The sequence below is a fragment of the Chelonoidis abingdonii genome, chromosome 11, assembly GCF_003597395.2.
Source record: "Chelonoidis abingdonii isolate Lonesome George chromosome 11, CheloAbing_2.0, whole genome shotgun sequence".
Classification (NCBI taxonomy): Eukaryota; Metazoa; Chordata; order Testudines; family Testudinidae; genus Chelonoidis; species Chelonoidis abingdonii.
The window spans coordinates 1,690,256-1,713,657 of NC_133779.1; the positions used below are offsets into that span (position 1 = coordinate 1,690,256).

At 53.0% G+C, this 23,402-nt stretch overlaps 1 long non-coding RNA gene across 1 annotated transcript; it reads right to left on the reverse strand.

Annotated features, from left to right (window-relative positions):
- Positions 1 to 9,986: 9,986 nt before the first annotated feature.
- Positions 9,987 to 12,531, reverse strand: LOC142047452 (uncharacterized). The gene is made up of 2 exons (XR_012656721.1): positions 12,441 to 12,531; positions 9,987 to 10,709 (listed from the first exon to the last, which is right to left on the reverse strand). It is a non-coding gene; the product is annotated as an uncharacterized LOC142047452 (long non-coding RNA).
- Between the last annotated feature and the right edge of the window lie 10,871 nt (positions 12,532 to 23,402).

Here is a 23,402-nt window from a genome sequence, read left to right on the forward strand (position 1 = left end):
AATGGCAATTTCCCCCAGCGACAAAATTGGGATTTGTTATCCAACAGCTCCAGTGCAGGTAGCGTGGAGAGAGGTCTTGGATAAAGCAGGCCTCACCCAATCTCGTTGTTATCGCCTGGAGTTAGCGGCATCTCCCCTCTGCTGCTGAACTCGTCCCCTCGGTCCACCAGGGCTTCCTTCACAGCCTCAGATCCACAAAGCAACACTGTACACAACTGTGTGCACACAACGGTGTAACTATTTCAGTAACCGCCCCCCCTCCAACCAGCGTCGTTCTGTCAGAACAAAACTGCCTGTTGGCCCTGGCTAAAGTTAAACACGGGCTGAAGTGTTTGCAGGATCTGCGGCCTAGTTCCCACAAAACCATCCGGTAAGCAATGTGGGGCCAGGAATTCGAATCCCTCCCGACCCCTCCGGTGGGTCGAAATGAAAGCTGGTTGGAATTATTCAATCAAAACAGGAAAATGTCGGTTCGGACTAAACTCTCGATGGGGAAATTCAAAATTAATAGGTGTTGTTCCAAATTGGCTTTTTCATTCCTGATATCTGAAAAGTTGGGGATTTTAGGGGAGGGCCCCCCATTTCTCTCTCTTTTCAAACATCTTCCTTTCTGTTCCCTGTGGAAAAGGTGGCAAAAGCAGAAAAAGAGTGTTGGGGCTTGAGGAGTTTAAAAACAAACTTCCCCTGCCCCAATTTTACTCCTTTGTCTACTTTACTCTATCTTTTCCAGTGAGAAAAACTGGGGGAAAGGAGGGGAACCCCCAAACTATCAAAAACTGACACACAAATGTTCATTTTGCCTCAAACTTTCCTGGCCCATCAATCGTCAAAATTTCCCAGCGAATGTTTGCCAGTGAAAATGTCTTGCTCGACATCTTTCCTGGGTGGCGGGGGAGGACGATTTTTCACCCCATGATGGGAAGTGCTGGAGGTCCTGTGGGGATCCTGCCAGCCCGTTGGCCTCTCCTAGTCCCAGCAGGATACAGGCTATGAAGCAAAGAGCCAGCCCCAGACTCCCTGCCACCTCTGATTCCTCACCATCACTCTCGGTGAAAGAGGAACTGCCTGTCAAGTTGCAGTGAGACGCACTGGTGCATTCTGGTTGCCCTAAAAGCCAGACCTCTAACCTGTTTGGGCTAAAGTCAAAGGGAGAGCGCTGTCTGTTCGCCCCTGCTCTTCAGTTCAGAGCAATAGGGACAATTAAAGACTCCATCAGTATGCAAACAGGGGTTCTACGTTAAAGAGATTCATCGGGGTGGGGATCTTCCCTCAGCTCCCTTGTCCCAGCAAAGCCATAGTACAGGTGCCATTCAGATCTGCTGTAAAATCCAGGTAGTTGCTCTCCCAACCCCCCTACCCCAACATTATGTGCACCCCACTGCCCTGGCTGCTTCTCAACTCACATGATTCCATTGCACCTCCGTAAATCCCCTGCTGCAGTTTTATCTGCACATCATCATCTCCTTCTCTTCAGCCCCTGTCCTGAGGTCCATCATTCTTCCCACGCCGTCGCCTTGGGAACATGTTCTCCTGCTGCTTTCGGGCTTGGAACAGTTTAAGCAGCCGATTAGCTCCCTGTTCGGAAGTTCCTGTTCTCAGGGTCTCCTGTCTGACTGGACCCAGTTTTTTGCAGTTTCCAGGGGGCCTTTCATTGCAAGGTCCTTGGCTAACTTTGCAAGATTCTCTTCCTTCTCAGCCGCTGTATGTCTTTACAGAAAGACCCTTCGGAAGATTCCTGGTCTCTGTCCATATTCTCTGCTGATTTAATAAACTAATGTAATCATCTGGGTAATCATTAATCCAATAATAATAATAATTAATAATTAGCTCTTATAAAACACTTTTCATCCACAGATCTCAAAGAGCTTTACAAAGCAGATCAGTATCTTTACCCTCTATTTACAGATGGAGAAACTGAGGCACGAGGCAGTGAAGTGAGATGTCCCTGGCTGTCCAGCAAACCAGAGGTTGAACTGAGAATTGGATCCAAGAAGAATTTGCCATAGTTAAAAAAGGCAGCAAACCCACCGTGCTGAGGGGATTTTAATATATCAAATATCAACATTAGATCATTACGAAAGTGCCAAAATCTATTTCATATAAAGCGTGCGAGGCAAAATCTGAGGGGAGTTATATCTATATTCAATTGTTAGAGAGAGAAAGGGGGAAGTGTGAGGGCTTTGACCATCGTTTGAGAACAAGAGAGCGAAAAAGACAATATCTGGGGGATTCCTCATAATAGTCAAGAATTAAACAGAAAGGGCAAAATCTGAGGAGAAAATGAAGATGTTTTGTCTTTGATCATTGGAGGGTAAACCCCCCTGGGATTAGATATTTATATTAATCCGCTGGGCCTTTGTCGCAAAGCGCAGCTCACACTTGGAGGCTGGCAGCTTGAAAGACGTGGGAACTGAGGGCAGCTATTTCCCTCCAGACCCAGATTAAAAAGGGAGCCAGAAAGGGGCTCCGAGCTGAGGTGATTTTAGATCTGTTCAATCAATAGAGAAAGGGGCACTTTGTCCTCCCCTGCCACCGCCTTTGACACGGGCATCAGGGAGCCCTGAGCGACACTGCTCTCCCCAGGGAAGGATGGAGCCAGACAGCTCTGGGGCCACTGGGGGCAGTGAGGAAAGGGCGGAGGCTGGGAGTTTGGGCAAGGAGGCCGGAATGTTCTGGGCAGTTGGCAGGGGGTGGCCATGAGGGAAGGGCAGTTGTTAGGTTAGGAGATGGGGCCAGAAGGTTCTGGGCAGTTGTCAGGGGTGCAGCCATGAGGGAAGGGCAGTTGTTAGGTTAGGAGATGGGGCCGGAAGGTTCCAGGCAGTTGGCAGGGGGTGGCCATGAGGGAAGGGCAGTTTTTAGGTTAGGAGATGAGGCCAGAAGGTTCCAGGCAGTTGGCAGGGTGTGGCCATGAGGGAAGGGTAGTTTTTAGATTAGGAGATGAGGCCGGAAGGTTCCGGGGAGTTGGCAGGGGGTGGCCATGAGGGAAGGGCAGTTTTTAGGTTAGGAGATGAGGCCAGAAGGTTCCAGGCAGTTGGCAGGGTGTGGCCATGAGGGAAGGGTAGTTTTTAGATTAGGAGATGAGGCCGGAAGGTTCCGGGGAGTTGGCAGGGGGTGGCCATGAGGGAAGGGCAGTTTTTAGGTTAGGAGATGAGGCCGGAAGGTTCCGGGGAGTTGGCAGGGGGTGGCCATGAGGGAAGGGCAGTTTTTAGGTTAGGAGATGAGGCCGGAAGGTTCCGGGGAGTTGGCAGGGGGTGGCCATGAGGGAAGGGCAGTTTTTAGGTTAGGAGATGAGGCCGGAAGGTTCCGGGGAGTTGGCAGGGGGTGGCCATGAGGGAAGGGCAGTTTTTATGTTAGGAGATGAGGCCGGAAGGTTCTGGGGAGTTGGTAGGGGGCGGCCATGAGGGAAGGGCAGTTGTTGGGATGGGAGATGAGGTCGGAAGGTTCCGGGGAGTTGGCAGGGGGTGGCCATGAGGGAAGGGCAGTTTTTAGGTTAGGAGATGAGGCCGGAAGGTTCCGGGGAGTTGGCAGGGGGTGGCCATGAGGGAAGGGCAGTTTTTAGGTTAGGAGATGAGGCCAGCAGGGGGCAGCCACCCACGCTGCTGCCATATAGCCCCTCAAAATAGGGTAATGACTCAGGGCATCAGTTTCTCTCCCAAAAGGGTGATTTTATCTCCTTCATTCATTAGAGAAGAAGAGGGGTGGTTTGTGAGGAGACTTTCTGTCACTCTTTGATAATCAGCAAGGCGAATCTTGGAGGATTTTCGTGTCAGTATTTCACCATGGGGACAAACCCAGCGAATGCAGAGGATCCAAGTTGTCCTTTGTTAATGTACTTAGTGGCAGGATTTTCCCAATTCACTCCAGGGAACAGGCCCCAGGAAGATGGAGGGCTCATTGAGGACTGCAAGGTCACACCAGCCAACCTATCTGAGAGGGTTTTTGCAGGAACAGGGGAGAGCTGTTGGCATTCCCCTAGCCACTAAGTGGCGTGATATCTCCATAATTCACAGCAGCCAGGGGTTTGTTTGCTAGGAGAAAACCCAGCTGTAAAGAAGCATCAGAAGAGGAGGGTTTTTTTACCCATGAAAGCTTATGCCCAAATAAATCTGTTAGTCTTTAAAATGCCACCAGACTCCTCGTTGTTTCAGCTGTAAAGAGTTTAACTCTCCCATTACTGGTGTGTCCCCACCTCCCTTATCCAGGGCACAGGTGTTTACACTGCTCTGCGCTCTGCTCACCGCACTCAGAACACTTCAACAACCCAAAAAGCTTCAACCCTGGTAATTTCTTGGATGAGAAAACAGCAATAAGAAGGAGGATGCCTTTTGCAACTTTCCTCAGGCACAAGAACCCCCACCTATATGGATCAGAAAGCCTCAGGTCCAGGATCGATCCCTTCAGGGGTCAGTGGAAGAGCATCAGCGTTGTTGCAGTTATCATATTACTAACGGTGTATCTGGGTTTTCACCCAGCAAGGACCCTGAGGTCCTTGTCTGATCCTCTGAAATCCAGATCCTCACCCATAGCACCAGACAGAGTGGATCAGAGCAGGTGGTTATCTATCCCGGTAGCCCATCTCCAACAGTGGCCAGATCTAGACGTTTCAGAGGAAAGCACAAGAGATCCCTTAAGGGGCAGCTATGGAATAACCAGCCCATAGGGTAGTTTCTTCCTACCCTCAGTAGTTAGAGATTGGCTTATGCCTTAAAGTAGGAGAGGAACATAGCCCGTCCTATTCTTGGGATGCTTTTTGCCCCTTGTCTTTGCCCATGTAAGTCAGGATGTGGGCTTGTAGTTAGAAGAGGTTCCCTTAGAAGCCAGGATTCCTGGGTTCTAGTCCCATTCTGGGAATGCAAAGAGCTCTAGCAGTTAAAACAAATGGAATTAGGACTCCTGGTTTCTAAGCCTACTTTGAGAGTGGAGTGGGATCTACTAGGTGAAGCTAGGACTCCTGGGTTCATTTTAAAGGACGAGGAGTACTTGTAACACGGCTACCACTCTGAAACCTGGGTTTATTTTAGTTGCCCATATAATGGTGTGACGAAGTGGGGGAGTTTCTTGTTTTTTCCTTGTTAGACTCTTAAGTTCATTGAAATAAAATCTTTTGCTTTGAAATGTCTATTTGAAATGAAAAATTGCATTTGGTTTGGCACTTGCCATTCCATTTCTAGTGCATCTTCATTCTGAATCGACACTTGGAAAGGAAAAGTTGGATTTTGATTGTCCCCAAATTGACATTTTCCCATGGAAAATTTATATTTTGACAAAACTACATTTTCCCTTGGGAAAACTTTTTCGACAAATAATTTCAACCAGCTGTAGGAGTTAGTCACTTCCTGAAAACACCAGTTTAAGTCAAAACTGCCAGGTAATTCAGATTCATAGGCAAGGTTTATGCTCGCACATGAAACCTCAAATATACAGATAATGACCCCCAAACTACCTTTGCTATAAATCAACACAGATTCACGTACTTCCTTGGGATTCTCCTTCCCAGTATTAATAGCTGTATTTGAATAGCAGCACCACAGCATAGAGCAGTGTTGCAACCAATGCTGAAATATTGTGTCCAGTTCTGGTCACACAGTACAAAAAGAATGTTGAAAAATTGAAGGAAAAATTCAGAGAAGGCTGAAGGAATGATTTGTGGTCGGAAAAACCTGCCTTTAAAGGAGCTCTGGGTAAAATATTCAAATCAAAATTTATAAATCCTCGGGTCAGACTCGATCATTTCTGCCCTTTTAATCTCTGAATCTGTCAAGTGTCTAAGTGACTTTAGGACCTACGTCCCATTAACTTTCAAATTACTTTTAAATATCAGGGCCTTAGGCACGCTTTAAAATGTTACCCTCAGACCATTTTGTTTATCATGGAGAAGGTCACAAGATGACTTGACCACGATCTCTGATTACCTACACAGGGAGAAGATAATCTAAAACTTGCTGCCTTCCTAAACTGTATCAGGGAGATCTCAGGGGCCAGCACCATAGACGGACTGGTCACTGAGAAACACTAGCTCACCCATAAACGATTGGGCTCAATGAAAGAATCCCTGGGTAAGTTCTCTGGCCAGGGCTAGACAGGAGTCAGACTAGGTGATCTAATGCTCCCTTCTGAACCTCAGCACCTATCCACCGCTTGGCTCATTGGCAAACAGCTCTCAGTACATAGAGTCAAGGGGTGTTCTGGGATGAGGTCAGTGTCTCTTGGGTCCACCAGTCGCTGCCCAAGGTGAGGAACAAGAACAAATGAGCTTTGCTGGCACAGCAGAGAGATGGCAGCTGTAACAATATCTACCTTCATGCGTCAGGAGCTTTACAAAGGGTGGTAACAAAGATTGCTGTTCTCAGGGACACAGGAGGAACTTGCAGGTCAGATGAGCCACAAGGGATAGAATCCAGGAATCCTGGCACCTAGTCCCCTCCCTGAGCCAAGAACAGAAGCCAGGAGCCCTGACTCCCACCCAGTGCTGTAGCATTATCCAGATCATCTCGCACTATCCTGGCATCCTCAGTAATAATAATACCTAGCTCTTATACCGCATTTTTCCTTGGTAGATCTCAAAGCACATCACAAACGAGCTAAGTAGCATTAACCCCATTTTACAGATGAGGAAACTGAGGCAAGGGACGGTGCTGTGACTTGCCCCAAGGTAACCCAGCAGTCCAGTGGCCGAGCAGGTGTGACCTGAATAACATCACTCCGGAACTCTCTTTTTTCCACTTCACTCTCCTAGTTTCTCTCTTTTCATTGTTGATCTCGCTCCAGAAAATGTGAGGGTGAAACAGGCACCATTTTTTTTACAACATTCCCTCGCAGCAGTGTAATCCTGAGGGATTAGCCCAGGACTACTAACATCAGGGGATTAAAACCTGAAAATCAGTTGACGATATATGTTCTGACCTAAAAACAACGGAGAATGTTCCCCCTGGTGTCTGTTTAATCTGCCAGCTTTTGAACAAGGGAGCGAGTGATGCAGTGTCCCCTTCATATCAGAGAGAGCTCTGAACAACAAGAAAAACCCTTTATCTGCACGCATCTAAACCTTGGAAAGAGTGTGTATTCAAATCTGGCATCTCAGTTTGCCGCTCAGTGCTTGACGCTTCAGGCAGGTGGGCACGGCTTGTTGGCCTGCACAGTGGACGGCTTCTGGGACCATGAAGGAATTGTAGGTTGCGAGACAAGTGGCGTTTTTCATAGGGATGGGATAGGCTATGTAGAAGGACCGTAGAGTCGATAGATGGGTGTGCACCCAACGACAGTAGGTGGCTTGATGTGCGTACATATGGGAATGGAGGCACAGATACATGTATATGACACCAGATATCTGTACGCACGTATTTGGCAACAGATGGACGCATACACTTATGGCAATAGATACACATCTATATGGTGACAGAAAGAAAGGTTAGCTATCCATGCGGCCTATGGGCACAATCCAAACACCCCACTGCCCAGGGCTTTCAGCCTTCTCTGAGGCACTCTGCTTGTTCATGTTGTTCGGTCAGGAGGAGCAATGGACCTAAGCCAAAAGGCAGGGCTCAGGACTCAGGCATTACCACAGAGGAGGGCGGTGTCCTGGTTTCCTGGCTGATGGGCTCTTCTGGCTCCTGTACAAGCGTGATGTCAGCAGCAGCGTGGCTGGTTTGTAAACAGCTCCTTCTCTGAGGGCTACGCCCCACACTAGTCCTGACGTGTTTCCAGCAAACAGGACACCAACAGCTTCTCACTGGTCCTGCTCCCTCCAGATTGAGATCCTGCCTTTAGCTGTGGACAAGAGCTGGTTTTTCCAGGAGGGAGAGCAGGAGGAAGGCTCAGACAAATGTAACCAGCAAAACTGGTTCCTAAAGCGTAGTAGTCTACACGGGAGAACTCTTAAGGTGTAACAAAGGGGTGGATTTAAACCGGTATGGTTATTCAATTATCAGAGTGCCTGGTTTTGGTTTCATTTATGTTGCATGGGAAAATGTTTAAGCCAAATCATAAAAAAGCTACTCTGATACTGGAATAAGAGTGTTCACACAAGCCCTTATACTGGATAACATAGCTAGACCTGGATAACAGGATTGGTATCACTGGTAACACTTCCCTGTGTAGATGCTGTTTGGTCACCCAGTGTGTGCGGTTCCTACACATTAATGCAAGATTAGACAGATGGGTGTGGATTTAAATGGCTTCATAAATGGATATGATGTGGGGAGGGGGGGGTAGATAGTCTTGTTATATGTAGGCAAAGAAGCAGGGACCGATTTTGCCCATCCATTCCTCCATCTCCAAACACACCCATCTATCCATCCATCTATTCCTCCATCCTCAGATGCACCCACCTATCCGTCAATCCATTCCTCCGTCCTCAGACACACCCATCTATCCATCCATCCATTCCTCCGTTCTCAGACACACCCACCTATCTGTTCATCCATTCCTCCATCCTCAGATATACCCACCTATCCGTTCATCCATTCCTCCGTCCTCAGATATACCCACCTATCCATTCATCCATTCCTCCGTCCTCAGATAGACCCACCTATCCGTTCATCCATTCCTCCGTCCTCAGATATACCCACCTATCCATTCATCCATTCCTCCGTCCTCAGATAGACCCACCTATCCGTTCATCCATTCCTCCGTCCTCAGATATACCCACCTATCCATTCATCCATTCCTCCGTCCTCAGATAGACCCACCTATCCGTTCATCCATTCCTCCGTCCTCAGACACACCCATCTATCCCTCCATCCATTCCTCCGTCCCAGACACACCCCTCTATCCATCCATCCATTCCTCCATTCCAGACACACCCATCTATCCGTCCATCCATTCCTCCATCCTCAGACACACCCCTCTATCCGTCCATCCATTCCTCCATTCCAGACACACCAATCTATCCGTCCATCCATTCCTCCATCCCAGACACACCCATCTATCCATCCATCCATTCCTCCATCCTCAGACACACCCATCTATCTGTCCATCCATTCCTCCGTCCTCAGACACACCCATCTATCCGTCCATCCATTCCTCCGTCCCCAGACACACTCATTATCCGTCCGTCCATTCCTCCATCTTCAGACACACCCATTTATCCATCCATCCATTCCTCCGTCCTCAGACACACCCATCTATCTCTATCTGAGTCCCCCTGGATTTGTATACATTTGAACAGCAGTGGTCTCTCTGAAAAAACATGTCTTGTCCACTGCTAGAAGCAAGACCTCTATCCGGATGGAGCCATGTTCTGAACCACTATGGCAGAGCTGGTGAAAAATGGCAGGTGTGGTGTTTGAAGCCAGCTAGTGCCGACCTGTCATGGATTTCTACTGGTTAAGAGCACGCATTTCACACGGCTAAGAGGAGCTGGGCCCCAGCAGACTGTGTGGGCTACTGATTAAGGAAAACTGGCTTCTAGTCCCAGGTCTGCTACTGACCTGCCTTGTGACCTGGTGTGGGTCAATCCAGGTATAACTTTCCATGGTGACTTAAGAGTCTCAATAGCACTGAAAGCCAAGGAGACCTTGGCTCCTAATGGCCTCTGTCCCATCTGAAATTGGGTCTACGCTTGGGCTAACAGGAGAAAGTTGCACTGGTATAACTGTGTCTTTTACCCAGATAGTTACACCAGTAAAAGCCCCAGTGTGGACACAGTTATACCATAGCATGGTGCCTTATGTGCCCCATATGGGAATAACTCTCCCCATACAGAGCCGTGATACCAGTCCAGCAGCACGCTCACTACTAAGGGGCTGTGCAGCTTTCACGACCCTTTCTATTGTGGCAGGGCCTTAGGCTGCTAAATCACTTGGGACTTTCTATGCTTCAGTTTCCCTCTCTTTAAAATCAGGGTGTTGACCCACATTAGAGAGCTGAAGATTAATTAGCATATGCTTGTAAAGAGCTTCCTCATTAGGAAGGTCCTGCCAGGGCTGCTTTTTTCATCTCTCCCCCACAGACCAACAGACCAAGCAGAGACCACGGGGAGACGGGAGGAGATTTCTACAGTTTAATGCAAAAAAATGTCAGAATGAACATGCCGGGGGCCCCGATCCTGCCATGAGTTACCCCAAGGTAACATTAGTGGGGGGAGGGAACATAATCAAGGGCCAGAGTCAAGCCTGAGTCACCACGGCAGCAGGGGCACACGGGAAACCTGAGTGATGAGGACAGTCAGACATGGTAGGGGGAGAGATTAAAAAAACAACAAACAAACAAATCCCCATCTTGGGAGAAGAGAAAATATCCCTGTTAACTCCCTCACCCCCCGCCTGCCCTCCCCTGTGACACCAGAGTAAGGCTGCGTAATGCACTGCCACTCTGAGCTGGGGGGTGACTAGTTTCTGAGGAAATCAAGCCCACCCAGTCTCTGTTTAGCCCTTTCAATCTGGGCGGGGGGAGGACTGTGTGTGTCTAGAAGGCAAACCCTCCGAAGTCTAGCGCGTCGAAGTCCTGGTCCAGCCCTTCGTAATCCAGCATCTCATACTGGGAGGTCTCAGCATCGCAGGCGGACGGGTGATAGCCCAGTTCTTTGAAGTCGGGGGGGTGCATCTCCCCAGGCCGGCTGGCCGTGGCCGAGGTCACCATGTAGCCCATGGTGGGACCGGCTGCTGCTCCCCCCATCAGCAGGCAGGCAGCCTTCACTCCCGCGCGCATCTGGGAGCCGTGGCGCAGGCAACGGGGTGAGCAAGTCTCCTTGCACAGGCTGCTCCTGGTGGCTGGGGCAGAAATGGCAGGAGAAGGAGGGTCAGTCGCCTAGAGCCAAACCCTGGGCCTGGTTCTATGTCAGCTCTAATGCATTGAATGGGGATTCGGGAGACCCTGGTTCCACTCCCAGCTCTGCCAGTGACCCCGTCACTTTCCCATCTCTGTGTGCCTCGGTTTCCCCATCTGTGCACTCTGGGAGGAATGAGCCTTCCTTTGTTTGATGGGACTGTGAGCTCTTTGGGAAGAGGCTATCTCTGGGCCTGAGCAGCACCCAGTGCCGTGGGGCCCAGATCTGATGGTATGATGCTGGCCTACCCCATAGCGCAGATGCTGCCTGCGCCAGCGGAAGCAGTTCTCTGTCAGTGTAGGAAGATCACGTTCCTGCATGACAGGAGCTCCGTCAATGGAAGCATTTTTCTGTAACCTCGCTGTGTCTACACTAGGACTGGGTCAGTGTAATTACGTCAACCAAGGATTTTTTACCCCCCTGACCAAGTTAGATAGGTCAGCCTGTTTCATGTGTAGACCAAGCCTCTGCTGGAGCCTTTAGGTCCTACTGTAATACTGACAATAATGCAGCAACTCCTGATTTGCACCAGATTGCGAAATTACTCTGGTGCAAAAGGCTCTCACTTTGCACTTTACATTAGGCTTAATTTGGTTTACCTTAAATTGATTAGGAACCAGGGGCGGCTCTAGACATTTCGCCGCCCCAAGCACGGCAGCATGCCGCGGGTGGCGCTCTGCCGGTCGCCGGTCCCATGGCTCCGGTGGACCTCCCACAGGCATGCCTGTGAGGGTCCGCTGGTCCCGTGGCTCCACCGAAGCCGCGGTGAAACCGTGGGACCAGCGGACCCTCCGCAGGCATGCCGCCGAAGGCTGCCTGCCTGCCACCCTCCTGGCAATCGGCAGAGCGCCCCCCACCGCACGCCGCCCCAAGCACATGCTTGGTGTGCTGGGGCCTGGAGCCGCCCCTGTTAGGAACAGGCCTAAGCTAAGCCAAAATCAGAGCATCTGCATTGAGGTGTGAGCCAGTGTAACTCAACCAGCACAAGCTTGTGTGTAGATAAGCCCTGAGTGGAATCAGAACCAGGCCCCAAAGCTCATGAGGTGGCAAGAACCCACGTCCATTCCTGTTTTTAACTGCATTGGAGTTCAGAGCTTACTAGATGTCAAGGCCAAAAGGAACCAGTGTGATCACCTGGTCTGACCTCCTGTGTAACCCAGCCCAGAGAACCCCACCTAGGCCAGTTAACGAGGGCTAAATCCCGGAGGAAATTTGCCCAGGAAGCCTAGCTCGGTGATGGAGGAGGGCATGAGAGCCATTGAGGGGCATTAGCGGGGTGTGAACCCCAAGGAGGAACCAGTGGGGTGAAGCTGAGTGTCAGGGGGCGCTGCTTGGCAGCGAGATCTGGCAGGCTGTGGAATCGCCGCCCTGGGTTGAAGGTGGGAGCCCAGTTCGCCGGCGCATTCAAACAACCTTGGGCAGGCTCCAGGGAGACAGACTGTAGAGAACAGTCATGCATTGGGTTCGGGCCGTCTTTGCTTGAGCGTCTCATCTCTTCTGAGCAGTGTCCTGGGGAATAGAGGAGACCCTGCCAGCAGGACCTGGGGCAGGGTCCTGGTGGGAGTGCCCCAGGTCCAGTTACAGGGACTCTGGGAACAAGCCTATCACAGGTAGGTCCCTGGCACCAAGACAAATAGCCAAGAAGGCCAGACCCTGCCTAACCAGGACTCAGTACCTTCTCTGATCTGTGTGCCAGGAGAACCTCCTCCCCCTTCTCTCCAGCAGCATTTCCTAGACGGAGAGTCGATGTGCAGCTTGCACCTCGCTGGGGAGAAGCTCTGTGCAGAGGGAGGAAGCAGCATCACTATGGGGACAATGGGGTGGACCGTCCGAAGAGGGGAGATCAACCCAGGGCAGAGGCGGGACCTGTGGGTGACATCCTGGCCCGGCTGATGTCAAGGGAAACTTCCATTGACTGACAGCGTTTCACCCAAGGGCCTGGTTACTCAAGAGGTGCTGAGCACCTGCGGATCCCCCTGGCTGTGACTGGAGCTGCCGGTGCTCAGCACAGCCTGGAAATCAGGCCCCAGGCATCTCAAGCTGGCAGCAAGAGCCAGTGGCCACTTGTGAAAATGCAGCTGCCCAAGGCCGTAGGGCAAATGGAGACAATCAGCTCCCCTATTCCTGCAGGGGTGGGAGGGAGATTCACAGGGAACTGGTCCCACCCCAGAGGGGCACAGAAGGACCTGGCTGTGGCTGAGACTTGGACCCACAATAGCCCAAAGTCCAAACTGGAATTGCTCTTGGAGCAGAAGAGGTGGATGGGCCGCTGGTGAACTGCAGTGACTGAGCGGCTTCCTGGCCCTTCCCGCACTCCTCAAGCAGTTAAATGAGGCACCGAGAACCTGACAAGCCCAAAAGCCTCTCGGTGCCTTTGCCTCCTTTCCCAACGGCCCAGCTTAGCTGCTGCAAGCTGGCATCGCGGACAGCCTGGCTGCAGTGACTGATGCCAGCCAGGGACCCAGCCCTGGACTTTGTACTTTGATTCCACTTACTTCTTTGACTTTGCGGAGGATGTTGAGCCACTGCCTGCAGCGTGCGGGGGGGAGGAAAAACCCTGATTAGTCCCGACAGCCTAACAAACTGGTCACCGCTCACCAGCTCCTGCTGCCTGGGACCCAGGAGAGCAGGGCTCATTTTCACAGTTTGCTGCTGCCTCCTGGGACATGCCACTGTGTCTCGCTGGGCCATTGGCAGAACTCTCTCCCAGGGAGCAAGCAGTAAAGCTGGCCTAGCCAGGCTGGAGGCCCACCGATCGGGGAGTCATCCGGCTCTGCTAGGAGCCATGCAGCACCGCTCCCACCGGGGCACCTCCCGCACAGCAGCTGTGTGGATTTCAGCTCTCCCCATGCAGCCTCACTGCCCGCATCCCCTGACCCCAGGCACAGCCTCCCTTGGAGCAGCTCTGGCTTTACCTGCACTCCTGGCTGTCCGGGGCCAGCAGCAGAAGGAACTTCCCATCACTGAGGCTGAGGCCCAAGCAGCTGTCCCGGTGGGCACCCAGGGGCAGGCGGGGCAGGTCGCAGATCTCGCTGCCCTCCAGGATGGCCTGGCAGCTGGTGCTAAGTGAGATGCCCAGCTCGGCCGGGGACTGGGCATCACGGCAGATCAGGAGGCTCCCGTCCATGGAGAGGAAAAGGAACTTCTCCTTCCATTGCTTAAAGAGAAAGCCCCCTGCAAAGCAGAGAGGGGCCATGTGAGGCTATGTCCCAACTGCTAACCACCCTGCTGGGCAGCTGTGAGGGAAGGATTGGCCCCATCTCATGCTGGGGAAGAACCCAGGAGTCCTGGCTCTCAGCACTCCCCCAACCACTAGACACAACTCCCCTTCCAGAGCCACGGATAGAACCCAGGAGTCCTGGCGCCCAGCCCCCTACTCTAACCAACCAGACCCTACTCCCCTCCCAGAGTCAGGGAGAGAACCCAAATCCTGGCTCTCCACCCCCTGTTTTAATCATTAGACCCCACTCTCTTCCCACACTGGCAGAGATTCAGTGACTTGTCCAGGGTCATGTAGAGAGTCTGTGCCAGAGCCAGGAATCAACCTGTGTCCCCGGCTGGTACCCCACTACTAGACCCTCCACTGCTCTTCCTCTGGCACCAGTGTCTCACTGCACACCAGCCTCCCGGGGGTGAACCCAGGCCCAGCAGCTGCTCAGCCTGAGCAAGAGAACCAGCCCCACCCGCAGGGAGCTGGGAGAGACTCCCAGGGCCTGACTCTGTCACGCTGAGGCCCCTCTGTGCTGCGGTGCGCAGGATCGGCCCCCTGAGAGCCCTCCCACCCCACATAGGAGCCTCCCTGGCCAGAGTGGAGCTTGCGTAAGGCCCTGGCACCCACCCTGCTCCCTACCCCGGGTGTAGGGGGCAGATCAGAGGTGTGGCTGGGCGCATTGCGCTGTGGTTAGTTTTTGCCCTGCAGGGCCCATGGGGGGATAGCATATGAGTTAGGGCAGCCCTGAGGCTGGGACAGCATTTTTAAAAGCCCTACAGTAACAAACCAGTATATGATACATCACATCAGTATATAATTTATATGTGACGTGGTGCTCATCAGCAACCCTATAACAACAAACCAGTGTAAACATCCCCAGTGCTCAGGACCAATGATACATCACATCAGTATATAATTTATATGCGACGTGGTGCTCATCAGCAACCCTACCACAACAAACCAGTGTAAACATCCCCAGTGCTTAGGGCCAATGATACATCAGTATATAATTTATATGCGACGTGGTGCTCATCAGCAACCCTATAACAACAAACCAGTGTAAACATCCCCAGTGCTTAGGGCCAATGATACATCAGTATATAATTTATACGTGACGTGGTGCTCATCAGCAACCCTACAATAACAAACCAGCAGGGGGCCTCTGCCGAGAGCTACAGTGCAAGTGCTGGTGTGATCCGTGGTGGTGAGCCCATTGCTTGCTGGGAGATTGGAAAGGGTTCAGAGCCGTGCGAGGCTGAGTCGAGGTCCGTGAAATGCCCAGAAACCATCTGCTTGGCTTGTGGACTCCATCCCAGCCTGTGGGTACCTACACAGGCTACGTAACCAGAGCGAGAGCCGACAGCTGGGAAAACTCACCGTGGGAAACGCGGGGGGGGGGGTTGTAGCACGGCTGGTGGAGCGGAAGGGGACACTGCAATCGGCCTGCCCACAAACCGCTCCCTAGGCAGCGTCCAGGCTTTTGGTGCCAGAGCAGCGTTTGAAGCAGGCCAATGGAGCTTGACGGGGGTCTTTGATCCAGGCCTGGGTCCCACCCCACTAAAGAGCTGCTGTTCCCGTCTGCTGAAGGGAGGGTTAGGGGGTCACTGCAGGGAGCCCCAGCGCTGCAGGCGGCACTCAGGGACCCTGCTACAAGTTCCGATGACTTTCCGAAGCCCAGGCCCTTGGTGGAACCGCCCCACGGGTGAGGGGGCAGAAAGGAGGCTGACCTGTGTGTCGAGCAGTGAGCAGGAGAGGTGGACTGGTGGAGGGGGATATAATCACCCAGGGTCTCCTAGCAGCATTTTAGTTTTGGAACCAGCCCCTTAAAGATGGCAAACGTGAGGGGATGGTGCTGGAACTCAGCCGGCATGGCGGGGGATGTGGTGCAGGGCCTGGCATGGAGGCAGCAGCATGCGTGTATCTGCAACCCAGCTGCGCCTGGTGCTTTCTCCAGAGCATCAGACACAGCATCCCCAGAAAACCACCTGCCCCAGTGACTCTCCCGCGGTCCCTTAACCCATGGGAGCCTGGCAGGGATGGAGGCATGGGCAGCGGCTTCCCAGAGCCGGGCACTGGGCAGATTGAAACACCTGATTAAATTTGGTTGGCCATTTTGGGATTAGAATTCAATCAAGGGTTGGCGGTTCTAATCCCAGCCCACGGGGGCAGGATGCACAGACACAGGCAGCAGAGGGACAATGCTAAATCCCTATGGTCAACTAGGACAAGGGAAGCAAGTGGGGAGTGCTGGGGCCATCCGAAGAAAATGTAACCCTTTGGGGGCAGTTGAGACTGTTAGAAAAAATAACACCCCGGTTTGCCAGTGGACAGAGCCAGTTGGGAGCAAATGGCTCCGTGTGCTGCTAATGTATTCATTCGTCCACTCACTGGGCTCCTGGTTTCATTAAGAATTGATTTTAATTTCCAAAGGCAAAAGCAATTTACCCTGCAAAGTTTGCCACAGCTGTGATCCCTACTAGTTAGAGCTGGTCAAAATGTTCTTCATCAAAATATTTTTTGATCATAAATGGCTTTTTCATACAGAAGACAATGTGAATTCACATTTTAAAGAAAAATAAAAAATATTCAGTAGAAGTGCTTGGATTTGGGAAAAAATAGGGTTTTGTTTAAAAAAAATTAAGCTTTTAATTAAAAAATAGTTTTCAGTTAAAAATTCAGGTTTCGGTTTGTTGTAAAAAAAAATCAAATTTTGATATAAATGGTCAAGATTCTGTGAAAACATTTGTTTTTCCAGTGCAGTTTTCACGTTCAAAATGTTTAGGAGTTTGGTTTTCAAAAACCCACCCAGTCTTTTCACAAAGTCACCGCTGAGAAAAAGAAAAACCATTTTCCAGCGTCCAGAGAACAAATCCTGAGGGGTTTCCAGCTGGCTCCACTCCCAAAGGCTTTCGGGCTCGGTCCAAAGTCCCCTTTGAACCCACAGGCTTTGGCCCAGCACCTTAGCCCAGGTGCCGAGAGTGTTTGAACGAAGGGAGGATTGGGGGAAGGCTGGGAGCTGAAGGCCCTGCTGGGCTGCCTGGGGTTAGAATCGGGGTGCAGTTAAGGGGAAGGGGATAGAACTGAACCTGAGGGTACCAGGCCATTCAAACAAGGGGTGACATTTAGCCGGGATACCCACTGGCACCAATGGGTTTGTTGGAGATTCTCCTTCCTGGCAGCAAGATACTCCAGGCCCCACAATGGTGCCCAATTAAAGATTGTCACCAACAACTCCAGAGTCCCTGGGCTGGGGCTGCAGAGTTGGTGCTGCTCGTGGGGTGCTAGTCACACAGCACAGCGACTGCCAGATTCTGATCTGTTCCCCCAGGGTAAATCTGGAGTCACCCCCTGACTGCAATGGGCTCAGGGCCAGATTCTGATCTCAGTTCCCCCTGGGGGTCAATCCAGAGTCACCCCCCAGAACCTCAGGGCAGTTTCTCTGAGGTCCAGATGCTTCTTCTCATTCCAGGTTTTTGATAGAGGAAGGAAAATCGCAACAGGAATCAAGGCAGCTATCTGGAGTGGGGACGGACCGACCCCCCGGGCCGGCAGCGAGGTGGGTGTCAGAGGTGCAGAAGGGAGGGGGTGCTCACCGTATTTCCTTAGGTAACCCCGATGAATTCCGGAGGAGCTCATGCTGGACCAAACCATACTTCACACTGGTGAGCCAGGAAAGACCCGGTGGGGCCAGCTGCCAAGAGCCTTGAGCAGAGGCCAAATCTAATCCCTAATGCTGCCTGCTGCTGGGGGAATCCCAGGGATCTCATCCCTGCCGGCCAATCGCAGCTCACGCAGGCAGCCGCGCCCCCTGCCCCCGCCCCCCCCCGGCTGCCGGGTATAATGGGCCAGATCCTCAGGTGGTGTAAATAGGTCACAGCACCACTGGAGTCAGTGGGGAACTGGAGCAAAGCTGATTCACACCAACAGGGGATCTCACGCCGGTCGGCGCATCCTTTTCATCTGGCACTAGGGCCTTTAGCGCCCCGAGGCTGCAGCCAATCCCTGGGTTGTTAGCGCTGCTACAAAATGCTATTTCCCCGAGATGGGGGGAAGGCCCCCATACCAGCCCCTCCCTGGCTGGGTGCTGCTCACCATGACATCACCAATCAGAGAACTCTGACGGGCCGGGGTGTGAGGCAGCAGGTCCACACAGACTGTCACCAGCACAGCCCCTGCACCCAGTGCCCTGGCGCTCCAGAGGGTCCTGCCTTCTGAGGTCTCAGCTCAGGGTGCTCAGTTGCTCCGTTAAAATTACGTCACTGCTAAAATTGTTCTTTATTGGAAGGAAATTGTGAAATTCAAGGTGTTTGCTAAAAAAAAGCCAATGATAAATATTATTATTGACTGTAAAACTGGTGAAGGGAATGCAAAACATCTCCCGAGATTCCCATGAAACCAGGCCATTGTTAGCAAATTATAAGTGAAACCTAGGAATGACAGGGATCCATCCGGAATCCATCCGGCTCAGGGTCTCATCTCTGGCAATGCCCAATACAGGTCACGCGAGGGGAAGGCGAAAAACCCCTGCAGCAGAGATGAAAAACCTCTGATTTTTTAGGAGCTGTTAATTTCATTGCAAATATTTTAGTGCAACTACAGTGAATCTCTCCGACATCCTCTTTCCCCAGCACTGCAGGTTTAGATAAACCTCCTGATTTCCAGTTCCCACACCCGCTTCCCCAGATTGCCCGGTGCAGCATGACACAGGTACAAATATATTTTATTATTATAGCACCTGGAGGCCCTGACCGAGATCAGGCCCTGTCGTGCCGGGTGCTGCCCAGACCCCAACCGAGATCAGGGTCCCATCACGCCGAGCGCTGCCCAGAGTCCAACCTAGATCAGGGCCCTGTCATGCTGGGCACTGCCCAGCCGAGATCAGGGTCCCGTCACGCTGGGCGCTGCCCAGACCCCAAACAACATCAGGGCCCCGTCGCGCCGGGCGCTGCCTAGACCCCAACCGAAAACAGGGCCCCGTCACGCCAGGCACTGCAGAGGCACATAGCAAGAGACAATTCCTGCCCCCTGAAGCTAATAGTTTAAACAGAGAAGGGAAGGGTTATTATCTGCAGCACAAAGCCTGATGTCAGTTGCAGTCTACAGCTGCTATTGTAATAAGGGGGGGCCAGAGCCACAGCTGCACTCAACTACATTGACTTCCAGCTGATTGCGCAGCTCTGAAACTGACCTATAGGAGAGAGCAGAGATTCCCTCTCTCTGGCCGGAGGAATGAGTTTGCAGGGTCTCCGCCCAGTTCTTATGATCTAGCCGCTCTATTGCTGAAACTCACCCGCATTAACTGGTAGCACCAGAGGCCAAAGCCCAAATGTGCCACATGGCAATAGAGCCGCCCCTCTCCTCCCCATCCCTTAGAGGGGTCCCTGCAAAGTACACACATGCGTAAGAGCAAGTGCTTCCCCTGCAGCTGCCCCTCCTCCGGGGAGAGCCCTCCTGAGCACAGCTCCTAGCTGGAACAAACGGGTGGAGCTGGGCTGATTGATATGGCCAAGGGTCCGGCCCCACGGAGGAGAGACTGACACAGGCCATGGAATGACTCATCCCAAACCACTCGGGGCGTCTGGCCAGAGCCAGCAGCTGAACCCAGCTCTCTCCTGTCCCAGGACAACACTGGAACGACCCAGTCATCCTAGTGCAAAACAAAACAACTTGGAAATCCACAGGCTGGGGAAGCAAATAGCAATCGTATTAATAGGACCAAAAAATAAATAACCGAACTCAAGAGGCAGGAAATTCCTTCCTGCTAAGACAACAGCCTCACGGCTGGGGAATGCAACTGAGCCGTTGGTGGGTTTTTTCCATCTGACACAAACCAGCGGGTCCGGCCAAGATTTCAGCCCTTAGTGGACCCACAGCGAGGCGACAGCGGCAGAGTCAATTCTGGCTGCACAGGGAAGGCAGAGCCCAACCAAATTTGAGGTGGACGTTTCATTAGGTTGGGAGGGGCTGGGGCTAGTGGGTCAGTACCAGCTGCTCTGGAGCCAGAAGCCACCCTGGTGGACAGTAAGGGGCTAACCCACCCCTGAGGAGCCCCCAGCTCCTAGCACTTAGAGGGGAATTGACCCCTCAAAGCCAGTGGGCTCCTGTGTGTCAGGTCTCCCATTGCAGTGCAAACCCAGCCCGGGGCTGGTTAGCGCAGAACCAGAGCCAGGAGGCCAGCCCTGCTAAGGGGTGGGGAGCCCAGCCCAGGGCTGCGGGGGACGGACAGCAGCCAAGGGGAATCATTCATCCTCCGCCTCCACTGACAAACTTCTCAGGAGCCAGATCCCCGGTCGGTGTGATGCGGCACAGCTTCATCAACTGCACCCACGTGCCCCAGCCTGTAACTCCTCTCCCCACAGAGGGGGCCATGACCACTCACACACCCCACCTCGGGGACAGCTGGGAGCTTGGTCTCTGACAGTCTCCACATACCATTCAGAGGCTGCCAGCAAGAAGGTTTTTCAGTAAAGAGGCTCATCCCTCTAAGAACCAAGTCAAGACCCTGCAAACTCATTATACTCAGAGATGGGAGAAATCTCTGCTCTGATGGGTCACTTTCAGATCCCCAACAGCCCAGCCACCATCGAAATCGGTGCAGCTGTGTCCATCTAAACTAGCTTCATTATAATGGTAGCAACTATAAGCTCCAGCTGGGACTGGGGACCCATTGGGCCGGGTGCCACATAGACCCCGACCAAGATCAGGGCCCTGTCGCGCCGGGTGCTGCCCAGACCCTGACCGAGATCAGGGCCCCGTTGTGCCGGGCGCTGCCGAGGCCCCAACCAAGATCAGGGCCCCGTTGTGCCGGGCACTGTCGAGGCCCCGAACAAGATCAGGGCCCTGTCGCACCGAGCACTGCCCAGACCCTGTCCAAGATCAGGGCCCTGTCATGCTGGGCGCTGCCCAGACGCTGGCCGAGATCAGGGCCCCTTCGCGCTGGGCGCTGCCCAGACCCTGACCGAGATCAGGGCCCCATCGCGCCGGGTGCTGCACAGTCCCTGTCCTGAAGAGTTTCCAGTCCAAACAGTCAAAGGGTGGGAAGGGAAACTGAGGCACCGATCAGGGCAGGAACTTGTCCAGGGTCAGTGCTGGGCTAGGTGTTTTGAGTCCTTGTCTAGGGCCCTGGGCAATAGGTGTGACGAACTGGGACTGTTCTTAATGTTTGCTCTGAACACTGTGTTGGTGCCTCAGTGTCCCCTAGGCAGTTCTTAAGTATCTAGGTGGCGGGATAAGGGTGTGTGATTGCTACAGAGGAAGGGGCCAGTGCACCTAAATGCCGGGCACTCTGTCTCCTAGCAACTGATGGCCTGGGCCCCTCCTCTGCAAAGGTGCCAGCTGAAGGTGTTGGAGACAAAGGGATCAGGTGACTCCTGCCCGGGAAAGGAGCTGAGCAGAGAGGAGGGGCTGGAGGGAGGTGAGTCTGGTAGCTGCCTGGGACAAGGATGAAGTGCAGACCTAGGGGTCTGGCTCACTGCCCCCCAGAATGGACCTCGGCCCCGAGGGGTCTGGTTCGCTGTATCTACAAGCTCTGTTTTAGACTCGTTCCTGTCATCGAATAAACCTCTGTTTTACTGCTGCTGAGAGTCACGTCTGACTGCTAAGTGGGGGTGCAGGACCTGTGGCTTCCCCAGGACCCCGCCTGGGTGGGCTCTCGCTGTGGAAGCGCACGGAGGGGCAAGAGGATGCTGAATGCTCCAAGGAGAGACCAGGAGGTGAAGACGTGTGAGCTTCTTGCCCTGAACAAGTCTGCTCCAGGGAGAAGAGGGCTCCCAAAGGTCCTGACTGGCTTTGTGGGGAGCATTCCAGAGCATCGCCCGGGGGACTCCGTGACAACGGGCTCTGGCCCAAATCACCTTATGCCCTAGTGCCAGCCCTACCCCGCTGCCCCTCGCCCCACACACTGGGGCGAAAGGGAGTCAGTGGGCTGCAAACTACAAACCCAGATCCACTCCCTGCCCCACCTAGGGGTCAAAGTAAGGAGCCCTGGCAGGTAGCACACTTTCATTCATAGGCTCCCTGAGTTAGCAATTATCCACTGTGCTTAGCAGAAAGCTGGGAAGGGGATGCCCTGCCCCAGAGGGCAGGGAGGAGCAGGATCACGCCCCAGCTCAAGCAGACCCGCCCAGACAGGGAGTTGTGACCAGCACAGGGATGGAATGGAGGGGGTTTGGGGAATTCCCCATGGGACACTCTACAGCCAGGTGATGCCAGGGTACAGTGACATGTGCAGCTGCGACAGCACCTAGGAGCACCTGTCAAGCAAGCCCTGCTCCGCACGTCTAGATCGAAATGAACTGATGGCTCTCTGCATGCCGCAGTCAGCGATTAGCTGTGCCATGGGCCCGGGGCCGAAGTCACAGCGTGGAGCTGAGCCACCTGTGATGCCCCTCAACCCCAGCTAGGCAAGCCCTCTGGATGGGGGAGCCACTTACTCAGCACCAGAGTGCCAGCTCTTTACACCCGGGACATGTCCACATTCTGCCAGTTTCCTAGGGTCACTGGAGTGGGTTGGGGAGGGGAGAGCAGTGATCCTGTGCAGCAGGACACGCAATCACACACGCATGCTCATCTGCGTGACAACATACAGCTCAGCACAGTTACAGACGAGCCCATGCACACAGACATACCAGTGGTGGATTTTATTTGAGAGCCACTGATACGATGGGAACTGCTTCAAGCCAGGGGGTGAAGTCCCACTGACGATAACACCTGCCTCCTCCGGCCAACTCTGGGCTCCCTGCCCACACTGCTGAAATGCCTGCTGTCAATTATGGGGCCGTGGCAACTCCGCTGCCCCGCCCTGCCAGGGTGGCACTGTATTTCTCAGCCAGAGCATGGCAACTTCAGTAACCACCGAGGAAAAGAAACATTGCGCCACACCAGGGGTGAGCATCTCCAAGGCAAGGAGTTTCTGACTGGGTTGTTTATGCTCGCACTGGGAGGAGAACGTACAAATATCGGCACCAGGGCCCCCCAGTACCATAAATGTGTGGTCGGCTATGGTGCGGTGAGCAGCCAGCAAGAGGCGATGACGACCTCCGGTGTGGGGAAGGATTGCAAGAAATGTCCCAGCTGAGAAACCATGAGTAGCTCAATTGTCCTGGCTTCGTTCTGCCAAGGCTGGTCAGGGCCAAAAGTTGGCTCATGTGTGTGCGAACAAGGTCACAATGAAAGACCTGGTGTGCGTCTAGTATGCACCATGTGTGTATCTAAGTCTCACCGAATGGTGCAGCCATCATGGGACAGCAGCGTGTTCCGATCGCACCCCTGCCACAGGAAACGAAGCCTGGTGCTGGAATGCAGTGGCCGGGGGCTCAGCCCCATGCAGGACAGTGATGGTCACTGAGCTTGCCATGCTGCACTCACATTTTGGCTGCTTGTTCCAGCGGGTGCTCAAAGACTACATCCCCGGCGAGAGGCCAGTTT